The 17,489-nt window shown below is 36.7% G+C and overlaps 1 non-coding gene across 1 annotated transcript; it reads right to left on the bottom strand.

Annotated features, from left to right (window-relative positions):
* Window positions 1-10,833: 10,833 nt before the first annotated feature.
* Window positions 10,834-10,940, bottom strand: LOC133807715 (small nucleolar RNA R71). The gene has a single exon (XR_009879613.1). It is a non-coding gene; the product is annotated as a small nucleolar RNA R71 (small nucleolar RNA).
* Between the last annotated feature and the right edge of the window lie 6,549 nt (window positions 10,941-17,489).

Consider the following 17,489-nt stretch of genomic DNA (forward strand, 5'->3'; position numbering starts at 1 on the left):
AGATTGATGATGGAGGTCGTATTTGAACAACTTATTGAAAAATATAAGGGTGAAATGTAAACTGGATATAGAAATACTTACAGAGTAGATGTTCGATCGAGGGAAGTGATGACAGCACCAAAGACAGTAGCTTGAAAGCTTTTGGAGAATGAGACAATGCCGAAAGTTTCTGAAGCTGCTCTGAGAATGAAAGGGAAATTTTTTTAATACGAAGGTTGTGGGGTTTAGATCTATTTCTCCTATTTATAAGTAAACTTCAGGAACCAATCTGGGCCACTCGATTGGGTCAATTTAGGATCCAAGGGCCAAGATTAAAAAACCCCTGCAGTGGCAAAAAGTTGATAAGACAATTGTCACAATACTCAAAACTCGAATAGACACCTATTATAGACTGACACGTGTTTAGCACTCAAGTAGTGGGTGGGTACAATTTCACATAACAAAAGCCTAAAAGCCACTAATGTGCGTGTCAGAGGTGACATCATGCATGAGTATGAGCTTGGGGGGAAAATGTTGTATCCTAAAATAAATACGAACTGAATCACTTAGCCCAGGGTACAACTGCCAGATAAGCACATGGAGAAAGTATATAGGTAGAATATTTATGTAACTCTGGTGTGAGCAGCTTGAGTCAAACTCGACAGTACAACAACCAGATAGTCTCCAAATCGCCTGTTTTGCCAACAACCTAGTTCGAGATGCGTGATGGCTTGATCTCCTTCTAGACTAAACATCGCCCATGTCAGGTTAGGTTACCTCTCTGACATCCAGCTCGAAGGAAGTGTTCAGCTCATGGAAGCCCGATCATGACACATATTGAAGGATCCCAAAAGCCTCGGAGATTCCTTATACACTCATTAATGGCCATATTTTATTACACATTTCTTACCCGAGATAACAGATGTAAATTCTGTAGGCAATCATATCCCTGTGTAAATGGGAGATTATTCTGATTTAATATTTATCATATATATGTATGCGGTTACCCAAATTTGTCCAGAAAAACCCTCTATAAATATTAGGGGAATGGGTAGAAAAAGGGGTTACTTCTTGATAGACAGAAACTCTGCTGAAATTGTAAGAAACAATCTCACCTAGAGCCTTAAAGAGATTAATAAGATTGTCTCGTGGACTAGGTGAGATTTAACCACTGAACCACGTTAAAGTATGAGTGTTTGTGATATTTTTCATTTGCCTAATCACGGTTTAGTAAGAAAGCCTAATATCTTTATTATCAGATTTTTTAATCCACTGTTGGCAAAACTACGTCAATAGAGTATTATTTGTTGCTTATTTTTCACGAGACTAGGAGTGTTCTGCCGTTAGCTCACTAGAAGTAGTAGGACCCATAATACAATTGTTAGTGTTCATGGAAGAATGCAAGTGATCATAAGAGAAAAACTTGTCAAAAAAATTAGTAAAACATGTACGCTTTAGAGGAAAAATATCTTCATAAAATATAACATCCCCAGACTCAAAATTTTGATTACTTTCAATATCAAGTAAAGTATAGGCCATCGTATCATTAGGATAACCAATAAAGACACAAGCACGAGCCCTAGGCGAAAATTTATGCATTTTACTAGTAAAAGTCTATGCGTATGCAACCCAAAGTTTCTTAAGATGTTTTGAATTTAAGTAAAGCTGAAGGAGTTCTATTTATAAGATAAACAACAATTTTATCATTTGCTCCAATAAGGCAAAGAAATATGGGATTGGAAGGCAAGAGCTCTAGCAACATTTCAGATATTCTAATGTTTTCTTTCGACAACCTAGTTTTGTTCAGGTCATTCAACACAAGAATGAAACAATTGAATGTCCTTTATGGCATAAAAAGGAGTCAAATCAATTTTATGTTAATAATAAATTGGATGGAAATATATGTGAAAAATCATGGAATGGTCTTTTGTACATCTAATTTACATTTTAACATATATACCCATATAAATCTTGTATGGTCATCAACAATAGTGAGAAATAATATATATCCTTCTATACTAACTCTATGAAATGGTCCCAAATGTCCATGTGAAGTAAATCAAAAGGAGCGAGAGCCGTGCTATTATGAGAAATAAAAGGAAATTTTCTTAATGTAGCTAGATGACAGTAGCTAGATGACAGATATTACAAGGAGAAGAAAAAGTAGAAGTTGAAAAATGCAAATGTTTATTGATAGTATTTGTCATCAGTAAAGAAGGATGTCCTAGGCGTGTATGCCATTTATAAATATCATGACATGAATTTTTAGAATGTACAGATGAACAAGAAGGAATAAAAGTTTTGTCTTGCTACATAAAATAGAGATGACCAATTCTTTTAGCAATCCCGATCCTCTTGTTCTGTTGTGTTTCCTGGATAATGCAATTGGAATGGGAACACAAATTATACTTGAATTCTGGTAGATATAAGACATTAAGCAAACAAATTTTATTATTTAATTGAACACTTCCAGATTTTAGTACTTTAGTTTTGAAACCATTAGGTGATGTAATGAAAGTAGCAAGAGGTGTTTGATGAAAATATGAAAAACAATTAATATCAAAGCAAGTATGGTGAGTAGCCCCACTACCAACTATCCATAAAGAATTAGAGAAAACTATAGAGTTACCAGAAAATTTTGAAATAATTGGTTGAGTTGCTGCCAAAGAATAGTTGTTCAATTGTAGTTGTTGGGTGAGGAGAGAAACCAACCCCTGGATAGAAGCATTGTTCGCAGATATAGATCCACTCGATTAAGAGGTAGTAGCCTGATGATCATAAGGTTTGTGAAATTGTTCTGTCTTCCTTCTATCACCGTAGCCTGGTGGAAAACCATGAAGAAAGTAACACTTTTCCTTAAGATGGCCTATTTTTTTGCAATTAGAGCAAGTGGGGCGTATCTTCTTGGCTCTAGAAGTTGGATTATTGGAAGGGTTATAAGTGGTGTTAGAAGCAAAAACCAAATTGGGATTATGAGAAGGACCAAGTTTCATTTTCCATTCTTCTTGAATAACCATTGAAAAGACTTTTGACAAAGAGGGGAAATGATCAATTAACAGAACTTTAGCCATGACAACATGAATGATTCATTAAGGACATTAAGAAATTATAAAGCCTGTTCTTGATTATGAGAGTCAAGATTGTCAGAAGAGGCAACACAAGTACAGGGAGTTCTTGGACGGAGCTCATTTATCTCATCGTAGAATGCTTTCAATTTGGTGAAGTAAGAACTGACCGAAGCATCTCCCTGATGAAAGCGAAAGAGTGTTTCTCGGAGCTCAAAGATTTTGGTGCCATTTCCTTTATTGAATCTATTGTTCAATTCAGTCCACATCATTGTTGTACTATCCAAAAACATGATGCTACTTTTGATGTTTGGGAACACCGAATGAATTATCCAGGACATGAGCATCTGATTACAGCGTTGCTAGGAATTGAAGAGAGGATCAGTTGAAGGAGGTTGAGGAAGTGCACCATTAAGGAAGACAGATTTGTTCTTGGCCCTAACTGAAATTTTGAAGTCCAGACTCCATTGTTGAAAATTCTTGTATGTCAGTGGAGGAGAAGCAAGAATCAGACCTGGATGATCTCCAGTGCCGAAATATGGATTGTTGGCATCTTCAAGGGTAGGTTGTTCATTAGTTTCCATGGAAGAAAAAAATTTATGCAAAGGTTTGACAACCATTGTCGGTTAGATTGTGTGGAGGTGGAGCATCAGTGATTGGAGGATCTAGGAACGGAGGATCATTGATTGGGGGATCTTAGATTGCAGCGAAATTCATTGTTCGTATTCAAGCCATTGATCGTTGAAAATGGAGTTCAAAGGTGTTGGCACGGTTTTTCATCAATCTAGAATTAAGAAATTCGGAAGATAATATTAGGCTTGCACTAAACCTTAAATATAGAACACACACAATTTTATGTGGTTTAGTGGTTAAAATCCTCCTAGTTCACGAGTCAGTATTATTGGTGTATTTTTCTCAAGAGCATTGTTTATGACAATTTCTCCAGAGTTTCAGTATTCAAGAGTTTCCTCCCTTTTGTTGTCCATTCCCTCTCTAGGGGATTAATGGACAGGTTTGGGTAACTTACAAAATTGGGTAATTTCCCATTATTACAGTTAATACATTGATTGCCTGGTATCATACATTTAATATTTTATATGTCGATATAAATCTGGAGTCTTCAGGGATCTGTATTTGAGTCTCCAGTATGTCAGCCATGAGCTGAAGATGTGATGGGTGAGCTAAAGGATTCCAGGATAAGTTTATCAGCATACCAAGTTACTCAAGTTATGTCTAAGCGACCCCGAGGTCTGACTAAATGATCTCTTCGATTCCTTGATGACCAATGCTTAAACCGACCTAAGCATCAGGGAGCTTGTACCATGACCTTGGAACTAAGAGAGCTTCAATAAATGCTGCATAGCTGTAGCGCGAATAGGATACGTCATCTCATGTTTTTTAGGTACAACATTTTCCACCAAGCCTCAACTCGTGCATGACGTCACCCCTATTTCTGACAAGCATAGTAGAGGCTTGTCCACTTCTTCCTTGGGAAACATGATCACCTACCCTCTTGAGTACTTTCACATGTGTATCGCTCTCATAGGTATTTGTTTGGGTTCCCAGTACTGTGACAATTGTCTTTTCACCTTTTTTTTCGCCGTTTCACCCATTTAATCGTGGCCATTTGATATAAAAGTTCCTTTATCAAACAATTCCTAATTTTCTCTAGGCTAAGGATGGCAATATAGGTCACGACACGATAACACGACTCGAAAACGATACGAAATTAGCATGTTTGGGTTTAGTATAGATAGATACGAGTCAAAATAGTTTAAGCCTGTTATACACGATTAAATTTTAGGTTAAAAGATGGTTAAGTCGCTAAACCCGAAATTAACCCGTTTAACACGATTAGGTATAAATTCCTAAATAGTTCATAAATAGTTTAATCTACTTAATCTATTTATTAATATATTTATCATATGTTTACTACATTTATTTAAAAGTTAAAAATGAAAAGAATAACATAATACTTTATTTTGGAGATTGTATGACTATATAATGTTGTATTTTAGTGTATGATATCTTATATTTTTAATATTAAATTTATGTTTTAATTTTAATTTGATTACAAAGGTTAAAATTAACCTATGTAACATATAAATAGGTGTTATACGGGTTAAAATGACTTGTTTGAACCTGTTTATAAATTTTTTTTTTATCTATGTGGGTTAGATAGGTTATAAATAGGTCCAAAATATAAATGTGTCATGTAAGATTAACACGACCTGAATATGACCTATTTAAATATCGTGTTAAATATATCATGTCACATGTTAACCTATTTTAAATGTGTCATGTTCAGGTTGCGTAAAATCGTGTCCTGTTGAAATTATGTTGACCTAGAACACGACATGATAACACAAATCGACAGCCCGACTCTAGACTTAGTCTATATATACATCCTTTTTGGTCATCCCGATTTCCATCTATTCATTTCTCTCGCAAAAAAGCTTCTTTGCCACTATCTATATGGTTATTCTAAAACCCTCGAATATCAATCTTCCTTATTCAACGGATTAATTCTTACCTTCTCGTGTTCATTTTGTACCTTCTTCATCAACTATAAGTGCTTGAAACATTTTCTATTATTTCGATTTTCTTATTTTTACGTTCTGAGATGCATGCGTGCTTTTACGCTTTTCGTGCACTTTTTTTCAGTATTTGAAAATCCTGTCTTGAATATAAGTATGTTGAGAATAGCCTGTAAGGGTACCAAGATTAGGGTATACTGAAGGATACAATAGGCAATTTTTTTGGCCTCATTTCTGGGATTTTAGTTCTTTCCAAGAACAATTTTGGTAAGTTTTTAGGGAAATTATGGGTTAGTATTCAAAAACTAGGTAGCTTGTACGCTATGCTATTTGAGTGGTTTTTTTGCATTAAAACTGCTTTCCAAACCCAGATTTCTGACACGTGACTTACAAGGTGATACGTACTTTTCGAGGGCAGAGCGCGTCTGAGTCCACATACGCGGTTCCATACTCTCCTCAGCTCATATAGGATATTTTAGCCTGTTGGACTTAGATTCCCATCCCAAATATTCAGGTCGAGTTATCCAGTAATTCACTCCTTGTCATCTAACACGACCAGTTTACTTGAAACTTTTAACCAAATCCTAGAGTCATATCCTTAGGTCGTCATCTAATGATTAACGTTTATCTATACCCAGACGAACTAATTTATTTTCTTAACCCAAGTAAACATGATACATTCATCACAAATTGAAGTAGGTTCCTCCTCCGAACACCAAAATGTTGAAGAGACTTCGATTCCCCACTTCGGACCAGTGGTGGAAATGGAGGTCGTGACGATTGTAGAGAGTTCCTATGAGATAGAGCAGATCATGTCTAAAGTAACTTCGTTGGCCCATGTGAATGGAATCCTGGAGAGTCACGTAATAAAGATGACATCCAAATGGCATGCTCGTCCTACCAACCAAGGAGAGCGGGGTTGCTCTCCTCTTGAAGATAACTTCCGAGCTTGGAGCGACAAACACCTGAAGGTTGGGGCCTTCCTCCCATTAAGCACATACTTATCTTATTTCCTAAACTATGTGAAGATCGCCCTGTTTCAACCCCCTCTGAACACCTACTGCCTTCTTGTGGGGTTAAAATATCTGTTCCATAAGAACAGTTGGGAAGATCCCACCCCTGAGGATATTCTGTACTTTTTCTGCCTTAAAGTCATTCCCAACACAAAAACTGAAGGTGTTGGATTTTATTATCTGACCTGGTTTCCCAAGATAGCCTCGTTAATCGAGCTCCTGAGTCATCCAAATGACTTCAATGATTTATTCTTCATGACGAACGAGTTTGCAACCTACGAACATCGGTACTTCAACCAACCTCGTAAATTCTCTTTGCCTCGGTTATTATATTATTTTTTATGTCTGCTTTACAATTTCATCAATCTAACTAAGTTAATTGTTTGTGCTGCTATCTACAAGAGGTCTGAGACTTCCCAGGTCTGGAAGTCTCAATATGCTCAAATCCCTAATCTTTCAGCCGAGGAGAAAGATGCCAATATGAAGCTTTGTAAGTTGATAGGAGATGGCCAAACCTTAGCTTTCCGTCCTCAGGATCCTTCTAGGAAGAGGACCCTCCCTTCAAATGAGGAGGTTGTGCACTTGATGTGTAAACGCCCATCCTAGAGCGTCGATCTTGCTCGAGCTCAGTCTGGGGCAGACACCAGCACTTCTAGTCCAGTTAACCCTGGAGATGACATTAATCGAGTTGTTGCCTGTGTCTTATTAGGTCGACATGACCCGAGGAAAATCATGACAAGGAACACTGGAATATCACTCTTCAAGAGTGTATAGACCTCCTAGTTTCCCATTACAATTTTAGCCTCCCCTAAGACCATTGTTGTAGACAATACTTTTAACTTTAGGAGTGGGGTATTCCAACAATATGGTACCTACATTTGTCCATATACCATCCTTTCTCCTAGCTCCATATTTCCAATTTTAGTGCACGGGGAATATGTCCCGAACTCAAATGATGAGCTTGAGCCTAAAAATGTTCCACCTAAATCTCCTTCAAACCTGGTTATCCTCAACTTCACTAGCCCTGATTCTGTTAAAGTGCATGTGGGAGAGCATTTAAATAAGCTTTTATTAAGTTCGGCGTAAAGCGATATTTGGTAAACTGAAAAGTTTAGCTTATCAAATAATTTTAGCACAAGCTACCTCCATAGCTGAGAAACGAGTTTACTCATTTATCTATATGTTTTCAGGTAAAGTATTAGGTGTTTAGTTTGATTTGTTCTATTTTATGCTTGTTTTTGTGTGTTTTCAGGTCTCGAAGGGCTTAGGTGACTTAGGTGAGGAAACATGTTGAAAAAAAAACTGACGAAAGGACAAAAGTTGGTGGAAATCAATGTTTTGGGGCAGTTTCTGCGACCGCAGGAATAGGATTATGTGGCCGCAATTCCAGAAAAGTAGGGCATTTCCAGAGCATTCTTTCCACCGCAGGAATGACATCTTGTGACCGTAGGAATTGGCTAAAAATATGAAAATCGCATATTTTTAACTGGGGTAGTTTGGTCTTTTCACATGGAAAAAAAATGCTAATTAGGTTTTAATCATGATTTCTGGAGGAGTAGGGAAACTTTTTGTTAGGAAAAATTAGATTGTCTCAATGGAAATAGGTAAGAATATTACAACTCTATGCAATAATATTACAAATAAATATAGATTGATTCAATAAGGTTACAACTCTATAACTGAAAATTACAAATAAACAAGGAAAAGGAAGAAGATGATGAAGAAGAAGAAGAAGAGAATAGTGAGAATACAACTCTAAGCAAAAGATTACAAGTAAAATAAAGTGTTTGGACCAAAAGAAAAGATTACAACTCTTAAAAAAAATATACAAGTAAATATAACAAGAGAATAAGAAGAAAAACAATAGAATAAAATGAAGAACAGAAACACAAGAAAACGCTCACTTACACAACCTAAGTGAAGAGGGTTGGGGATCACTAACTTGAACAAGGTTTAAAACCTTTGTCCAAAAGCTTATTTCCCCTAACTCAAGCACTAAGGGATCTCTCTCAGATATTGGAAATGCTTTCTAGAATTATCGAGCCTCAAGGTGTTTCTAGCCAAGTGCTCTAATGGATATAAAATGTTGTGTCTTTCAAGTGAGCTATAGGCTCCTATTTATAGAGTTTAGAGACACCCTTTGAATTTCAAATTCCACCAACCCCCATGGCTGTTACCAATATTTAATTGGATTAATATGGAACTAAAAATGAGATTTGGGAGTTATTTGGGTTTTTTGAGTCGTTCAACAAAGATTGAAAAAACTGAAGAAAAAAAATGGTCAGTTTTGGCCTGTGGCCACGGCCACTACTCTCTGTCCCACTGGTCGCGGCCACTGACCATTTTCAACACTTAAAAATGTGTTGTTTTTCCAAATGGTTCCAAACGCTCCCAAATGATTTTGTAACTCCCAAAACACATTATTGGGGTTAAAATCATTTCTCTAACAACCATTTCACATATGGCTTTATGAAATTCATCTCAAAATTGTGTAACACCAAATTTACACAATAAAGTGTAATATTTGGAAGTTACAAATTTTTAACACCAAATATGTTACATTATTTGGATATATCTCATATATCTAAATATTATAACTCTCTATTATATGTTACAATATGTGACACTCTTTGTCACATTTATTTAATCTAAAACATTATATTATAATATAATATTACATTATATTATAAAATAATATAACACTTTTGGAAAAAAAAAATGGGAGAGGAGGACTAAGATCACTGGGGAGAAGAGCTTGGATCAGCATAGAGTTCTTTTCTCTTTTTCTTATCTTTATTTTATGATTAATTTCTTGTTTATGCATTTCTTAATGATGAACATGAACTAGTTTCTGTATTAGGGATTGTAATTGAATCACTGGAAACTCTTTTATGAATTAAAGCAAAGTTTTATTTTCTTTCTTCCTCTATTGAGATCTTGTCAATTTATGTTTATTGTTTGAGAATTGATTGGCCATCTATTTTCACAACCTATATGATTTTGAATCAAAACCTGAAAAGTGAGATTTGGATATCCTATAACTGACTGGATATAAAATTGATCATTGAACGAAAGTATTGTGAATATTTGTGTGGTTCTTGAGTTATCGTTCATATTGCCTCCTAATGCTGAATTTGTCATAGAAATATAGAAAATTCTACTTTAGGTTGAGTTTTATATTTCGTAACCTGAATATAAAAAGATTTTGTTAACTTGCCATCTTAATAAGAAGAAAGATTGTAATTATTGTATTGATGAATATTATAGTGGATAGTTGATGAGATTGAATTCCCTAATTTTATTCTTCTATTGAATTAATTTTTTGAAGTCTTTGTGTTTATATTTTGAATTTTGTTTTAGGTTTTACTTGTAGTTATTTTGTTTATGCATTAATTTCTACATTTTAAAAATCAAACATTCGATTAACCAAATAGAATTCATAAATTAATTATTTGATAATTGATAAATCAGTCTTTGTGGGACGATACTCGGATTTACTAGTTTTATTACAAATTGCGATTACGTATACTTGCGTAACATTAAAATCTCACAACAAGTTTTTGGCGCCATTGCCGAGGAATGAAATATTATCAATATCAAAATAGTTAATTTTCTTTCTAATTTGGTTTGGTTTTTGATCAATTTTCTAACTTGGTTTAGTACTTCTTCCTATCCTTATTTCAGGTACTATTGTTTTATGTGCAGAAGAAGAGGGGCTGACAGTTTAGTGCTTCTTAATCTTGAGATAGAGAAGGCTTGTAAGTCGAACCGCAGAAAGAAAAGTGAAGGAGCCATTATGGGTGACAACGCACTTAATGGTGGTGGAAATGTTATACCACCAACTCAAAATGTAGCAGCTGAAAACCAAAATGGACGTACACTTAAAGATTATGTGCTCCCTACAGTCACAGGAGTACAAACGTGCATTAGATAGCCGACAGTCACTGCCAATAATTTTGAGATCAAACAAACTATTCTTCAGATGGTTCAGTCCACAGTTCAGTTTGGTGGACTCCCCGTATAAGATCCTAATATGCACCTAGCTAATTTCCTAGAGCTATGTGCTACTTTCAAATAGAATGGGGTGAGTGACGATGCCATTCGACTGAGGTTATTCCCATTTTGCTGTGAGATAGGGCGAAGAGCTGGTTGAATTCCCTTCAATCCAATTCTATCAATACATAGGAAGAGCTAGCTAAGAAATTCCTTGCGAAGTTTTTTTCCCCAGCAAAGGCTGCAAAACTAAGGGGTGAGATCAATAATTTCTATTAGAATTACGAAGAATCATTGTATGATACGTGGGAAAGGTTTAAGGAACTGTTGAGAAAATGTCCGCATCACGGTATAGAAAAGTGGATGTTGGTCCACAACTTTTACAATGGACTATGCGGCACTACTCGCACCATTATAGATGCTGCAACAGGAGAACTTTTATGAGTAAGAGTGCTCATGATGCCATGAACAACTATCAATGGCCTACTGAATGGGAAAGTACTAAGAAAGTGGCTAGGGTACATGAATTAGATGCCATCACCGCACTGTCTGCTCAAGTTGCTTCATTGACCAAGCAGTTGCAACAGACCACTGTCTCAGCCAATGCTATAGAGATGCAAACAGGATGTGAACTTTGTGGGAGACCGCACTCTTATGATCAGTGTCAAGCAGTTGTTACAAATTCTCAAAGCAATATTCTTCTGAATCAGGCTCAGGTTCAAGCCATTGGGAACTTTTAGAGTCCTTACAACAACCCCTACTCTAACTCATTTAATCCTTGGTGGAGAAATCATCCTAACTTTTCCTGGAGAAATAATCAAGGCCAACAACAATAGCTTCAACCACAGCATCAACAGCCTATGTCTTATGCTCCACCACCAGCATCAACTTCTCAGCAATTTAGGCCACTAGCTCCTACAAAATAGCCTAGTGAACTGCAAGCAGCATTATTAACTCTCACCAACACCCAAACTCAGTTTATGACAGAGACCAGATCCTCCACTAGGAATTTGGAGATGCAAGTGGGGTAGTTGGTGAATATGATGAATAATAGGCCTCAAGAGAATTTTCCTAGAAATACTATTGTGAACCCCAAGGAGCAGTGTCGGGCCATAACATTGAGAAGTGGGAAACAAGTTGAGCAGCCTACACTACAACGATATGTTGAGAAGAATGATGAAAGGGGCGAGACAAATGGTTCAGAGGAAAGGGTGGCTACTAGTGATCATCCTATTCCTGAAAAGGCTCCACCAGTTAATGTTGATACTCAGGTCAGAATTCCATATCCTCAAAGACTTAGGAAAAATTCTTTGGATAAATAGTTTTCCAAGTTTTTAGAGGTTTTTAAAAAGTTTCACATCAACATCCCCTTCACGAAAGCTTTAGAACAAATGCCTAGCTATGTAAAGTTCATGAAGGAGATCTGTCAAAAAAGAGAAAAATGGAGGATTATGAGACTGTAAATTTGACAGAGGAATGTAGTGCAATATTGCAAAGGAAGCTGCCCCAAAAGCTGAGAGATCCGGGGAGCTTTACTATACCGTGCACTATAGGTAATTTTGAGTGCAAGCACGCTTTATGTGACTTGGAGGCGAGTATTAATCTAATGCCCTTGTCTGTTTTTTGTCGGCTTGGTTTGGGTGAAGCAAGACCCACGACAGTTACTTTACAGTTGGCTGACAGGTCAGTGAAACATCCTAGGGGAATTATTAAGGATGTATTAGTCAAGGTGGACAATTTTATATTTCCCATTTATTTCATTGTTTTGGATATGTATGGAGATGTTGATGTGCCTATAATATTTGGAAGACCATTTTTAGCTACGAGGCAATCGCTTATTGATGTACAGAAAGGTGAGTTGAGGCTCTGTGTTCAAGATGAGGAAGTGGCTTTCAATGTATTTAAAGCAATGTCCTACCTCAGAGCAAGCGATACTTGTTTTTCTGTTGATGTGGTTGAGGGGGTTGTTTCTAAGAAAAGTGTGAGCATTGATGCTATTAATCTGGTATTGACAAAGCTTGAGGAAAATGATGAGGATGATGCTAAGGTCATGGATTATGTCAAGTGGGTGAATTCTTTTGGGCCATTTTATAGAAAAAAATGAGTTGGGACAGGGGCCTGAGCACCCATTGCCTTCTATTGAAAAGCCACTGGTGTTGGAGATGAAGACCCTCCCGGACCACCTTCGTTATGTGTTCTTGGGTGAGAATAAGACACTACCAGTAATTGTGTCTTCTTCTCTTTCTAAAGTGGAGGTGGAAAAATTGTTGAGAGTACTCTGGGATCACAAGTTGGCTATTGGTTGGACATTGGCAAATATTCGTGGAATCAGTCCATCAACGGTGATGCACATAATTCTTATGGAAGATGACAGTAAGCCACCCATCAAGGCTCAGCGAAGGTTAAATTCACCAATGAAAGTGGTGGTAAGAAAAGAAATTCTTAAATGGTTAGATGCCGGGGTGATTTATCCAATTTCTTTCAGTACTTGGGTAAGTCCAGTTCAAGTGGTTCCTAAGAAGGGTGGTATGACAGTGGTCAAGAACGAGAATAACGAGCTCATCCTGACTCATACAATGACGGGATGGCAGATTTGTATAGACTACTGCAAGTTTAATACCGCTACAAGAAAGGACCACTTTCCTTTACCTTTAGTGGATCAAATGCTTGACAGATTGGCAGGTCACGGTTATTATTGTTTTCTGGATGGTTACTCGGGATACCACCAAATTTCCATCGCGCCAGAGGATCAAGAGAAAACCACCTTCACATGTCCATATGGTACTTTTGCATTTCGTAGAATGCCATTTGGTTTATGTAACGCTCCAGCCACCTTCCAAAGATGTATGATGGCCATCTTTTCTGATATGGTGGAGAAAAGTATATAAATATTTATGGATGATTTTACGGTTTTTGGAACCTCTTTTGATGAGTGTTTGAAACACTTGAAATTTGTTTTGTAGCGGTGCGAGGAAACTAATTTGGTACTAAATTAGGAGAAGTGTCATTTTATGGTCAATGAGGGAATAGTACTTGGTCGCAAGATTTCAAAATATGGAATAGAGGTGGATCAGGCAAAGATTGCTACTATTGAAAATCTACCACCTCCAGTTTCAGTGAAAGGGGTGAGAAGTTTCTTGGGTCATGCAGAATTTTATAGAAGATTCATCAAGGACTTCTCTAATATCTCTAAACCGTTGTCAACTGTTGTTATGAATGGTGTTCCGTCTGATTTTAATGAAGAGTGCCTAAAGGCTTTTGGGGCACTTAAGGCAAAGTTAATTTCAACACCTATTGTTTGTCCACCAAATTGGGATCTACCATTCGAACTCATGTACGATGCAAGCAATTATGCGATAGGAACAGTCTTGGGACAGCGGGTGGACAAGGTATTTAGAACCATCTACTATGTTAGTCGAACTCTTAACAATGAACAATTGAACTATGCTACTACAGAGAAAGAGCTTCTAGTAATAGTATTTGCATTTGACAAGTTTCGGCCTTACCTCATTGGTAATAAGGTTGCTGTGTTCACTAACCATTCAGCTATCAAGTATTTGATGAGTAAAAAAGATGCCAAGCCTCGTCTCATTTGATGGGTGTTATTGCTTCAAGATTTTGACACGAAGATTCGGGATAAAAAGGGGACAAAATATCTTGTGGCGGATCACTTGTCAAGGCTTGAGGTGGAAGAAAGTGAAAATAGTAAAAAAAAATAAGGCAAATAAATGATCACTTTCTGGATGAACAACTCTTTGGGGTAAGTGCAGGTTGCTTGATGCCATGGTATGCAGATTACGTTAACTATTTGGCAGCAAATGTTGTACCTCCTGGATTGTCTAGACAACAACTCAAGAAATTTTATTCTGAGGTAAACCATTATTATTGGGAGGAACCCATCCTTTATAAACACTTTGCTTACCAAATAATTCACCGTTCTGTACCGAAAGATGAAATGATCTCTATTCTCACCCACTGTCACACTCTCCATTGTGGGGGTCATTTCGGAGCAACGAGGACAGCAGCAAAGGTATTGCAATGTGGTTTCTTTTGGCCTACTTTATTTAAAGATGCAAATACTTTTGTTAAGTCTTGTGATAGATGTCAACGCACTGGTAACATATCAAGAAGAGATGAGATGTCACTGAATGTTATTTTAGAAGTTGAGTTATTCGACGTGTGGGGATTGATTTCATGAGACCCTTTCCATCATCTTAAAATAACAAGTATATATTGCTAACTATGGACTATGTGTCTAAATGGGTGGAAGCAGCGACAACTCCTACGAATGATAGTAAAGTGGTTCTAATTTTTTTACATAAGAATATTTTTACTCGGTTTGGAACTCCCCGAGCTATCTTAAGCGATGAAGGGAGTCATTTTTGCAATAAATGGTTTGATGCTTTGCTTGCTTGGTATGGAGTACAACATAGAACTGCGTTAGCCTATCATCCACAGTCCAATGGTCAAGCAAAAATTTCTAATAGGGAGGTCAAGAACATTCTTGAAAAGACCATTAATAACTCAAGAAAGGATTGGTCTAAAAAACTTGATGACGCTTTATGGGCTTATAGAACGAAATTTAAGACCCCTATTGGCATGTCACCTTATAGGTTGGTTTTTGGTAAGGCTTGCCATTTACTAGTGGAATTAGAACACCGAGCATATTGGGCAATGAGAAGGTTGAATATGTACTTGAATGCAGCTGGGAAAAATAGGCTAATTCAATTGAATGAATTTGATGAGTTTAGGAATGAAGCCTATGAGAATGCCAAGATTTACAAGGAATGCACCAAGGCATGGCATGACAAGAACTTGGTTCGCAAAGAATTTCAACCAGGTTAGCAGGTATTATTGTTTAATTGAAGGTTGAAACTCTTTCCAGGAAAATTGAAATCGAGATGGTCGGACCGTACACAGTAGTAAAGGTGTTTCCTTATGGTTCGTTGGAGTTGAAGAATCAAAATAATGAAACATTCAAGGTGAACGGTCAACGAGTGAAGCCATACTTGGGTGGTCCCATTGATCAAGCCAAGTCCATTATTCTGTTGAAGCCTCTCTGAAGAGGAGTTCATCATCCGGCTAAATGACGTTAACGACAGCACCACTGGGAGGCATCCCAAGTTCATTCAAGTTTTTAAGCTATTTTAGTTGGGACAATTTTATTTTTTATTTTTAGTTAGTTTTTGGTTTATTATTAATTTTCTTTAAATATTGTGGATTCTGTCACCGTGAAAGAAAAAAAAACAAAAAAAAAACAAAAAATTGATGAAATTGTGGTTTGTAGAGCAATCCTGCGACTGCAGAAACCAATTTTTGTGGGTGCCGGTCTAGTGATTTAGGCGTATTGGGGAGATTCCTAGGACCGCAGGAATGGTGTGCTGTGACCGTAGGATCACGTTCTTTAAAAAAATTAAATAGAAAATTCTTTTTCTTCTCTCTCACTTCATTTTATCAGACTCTCTTTCTTCTCACTCTCATTTTCTCACTTTCCTCTTCTCTTCGTCACCTAATTTCCTATTCTCTCATTCTCCTTCTCTCTTTCAATTTTTTTTTCAAGAGACCATATCAATCAAAGGTTTTGTAAGTATATATCTCTTTTAATCATTCTCAACTTTCTCTCCATCATAATCTACCATTGTAAGTCTCCTTCATCTTTTTCCTCTTAAGTTCTACATTGTGTTCTTGAGAAATTTTTCATGATAAGCTATTGAATCTGAAATTTGTGTGTGGTGTTTGATAAATATATATTATTTATGGATTCTTATGCTATCATTGAAACATTGTATTGAATGTTGGTGGATTTGCATTTGTGTTGAGTTTGCTTGATTTTGAAATTGGGAAATTTTGACCTAATTTTGGGTCCAAATTTTTTTAGATGATTTTGTGAAATTAAAGTGACATTGGTGAAATTGGGAATTATTGATGCATATTTTTATGTCCAATTTCCTTGGGTCATCAATTTATTTGGAGAACTTTTCCATTTTCCCATTCTAAGCCATAAATTTAGGGATTTGAATTTTGAAGGTATTGATCATTGTTCTTGTGCTTGTTTTGATTGTGGAAAATTATAAATTATAAATTGAACATTGATTATAAATTTTGAAATTGTTGCTCTTTAGTGAATTGGTGGTGGTGTGTGCATTATTTTGTGTAGTTTTGGTTATTGTGTAATAATGTCCACTAGTAGAAAAAGAACTAAAACTGGAAAAACGAAAAAACAACAACCACCACCCCTACCCATAGAGAATGAGGAAGACCTAAATTTTGAGGATGTGCCTAGGTTTGTCAACCCAATGGCCAATTCTTTGTACATTCAAGATAAGGAGAGTAGCCTTATTAGGGAGAGAGGGTTTGCCACCAATTGGAAAGATGAGTTTATTGTCCCTAAAGAGTATAAGTCTGTGATTAGAGCCCATAAGTGGGAGGTTTTCTGTGCTCCTCCAATTGCTGCTGTCATCCCCATAGTTTGAGAATTTTATGCTAATGTTTTTCACCATGACTATAGATGGGAAGCCACTGTTAGGGGAAAAACTATGAAATTTCACAGAGGTGATATTAATAAATTTTTCAAATTGCCTACCCTAGAAACTGATGAGTATAGGGAATTACAGGACCAACTATGTGAGGAGAGCATCTGGGACACTATCCTGCAAGCATTAACCCTGCCTGGAACTGAATGGACCTTTAATGGCACTCACAGAGTTAGGCTTCCCTTCAATTTGTTGACTAGAGACAAAAGAGTGTGGTTGTATTTTATTTGTTCAAATTTGACACCCAACGAAGCTTTTACCATTGTCACCCCTAGTAAGGCGGTATTGCTCTATGCTGTCCTACAAGGGAAATCCATAGATGTAGGCAATATTATTGTAACGACCAGAATTTTCAAGACTCGATAATGC

The sequence above is a fragment of the Humulus lupulus genome, chromosome X (genome assembly GCF_963169125.1).
Source record: "Humulus lupulus chromosome X, drHumLupu1.1, whole genome shotgun sequence".
NCBI classification, from domain to species: domain Eukaryota; kingdom Viridiplantae; phylum Streptophyta; class Magnoliopsida; order Rosales; family Cannabaceae; genus Humulus; species Humulus lupulus.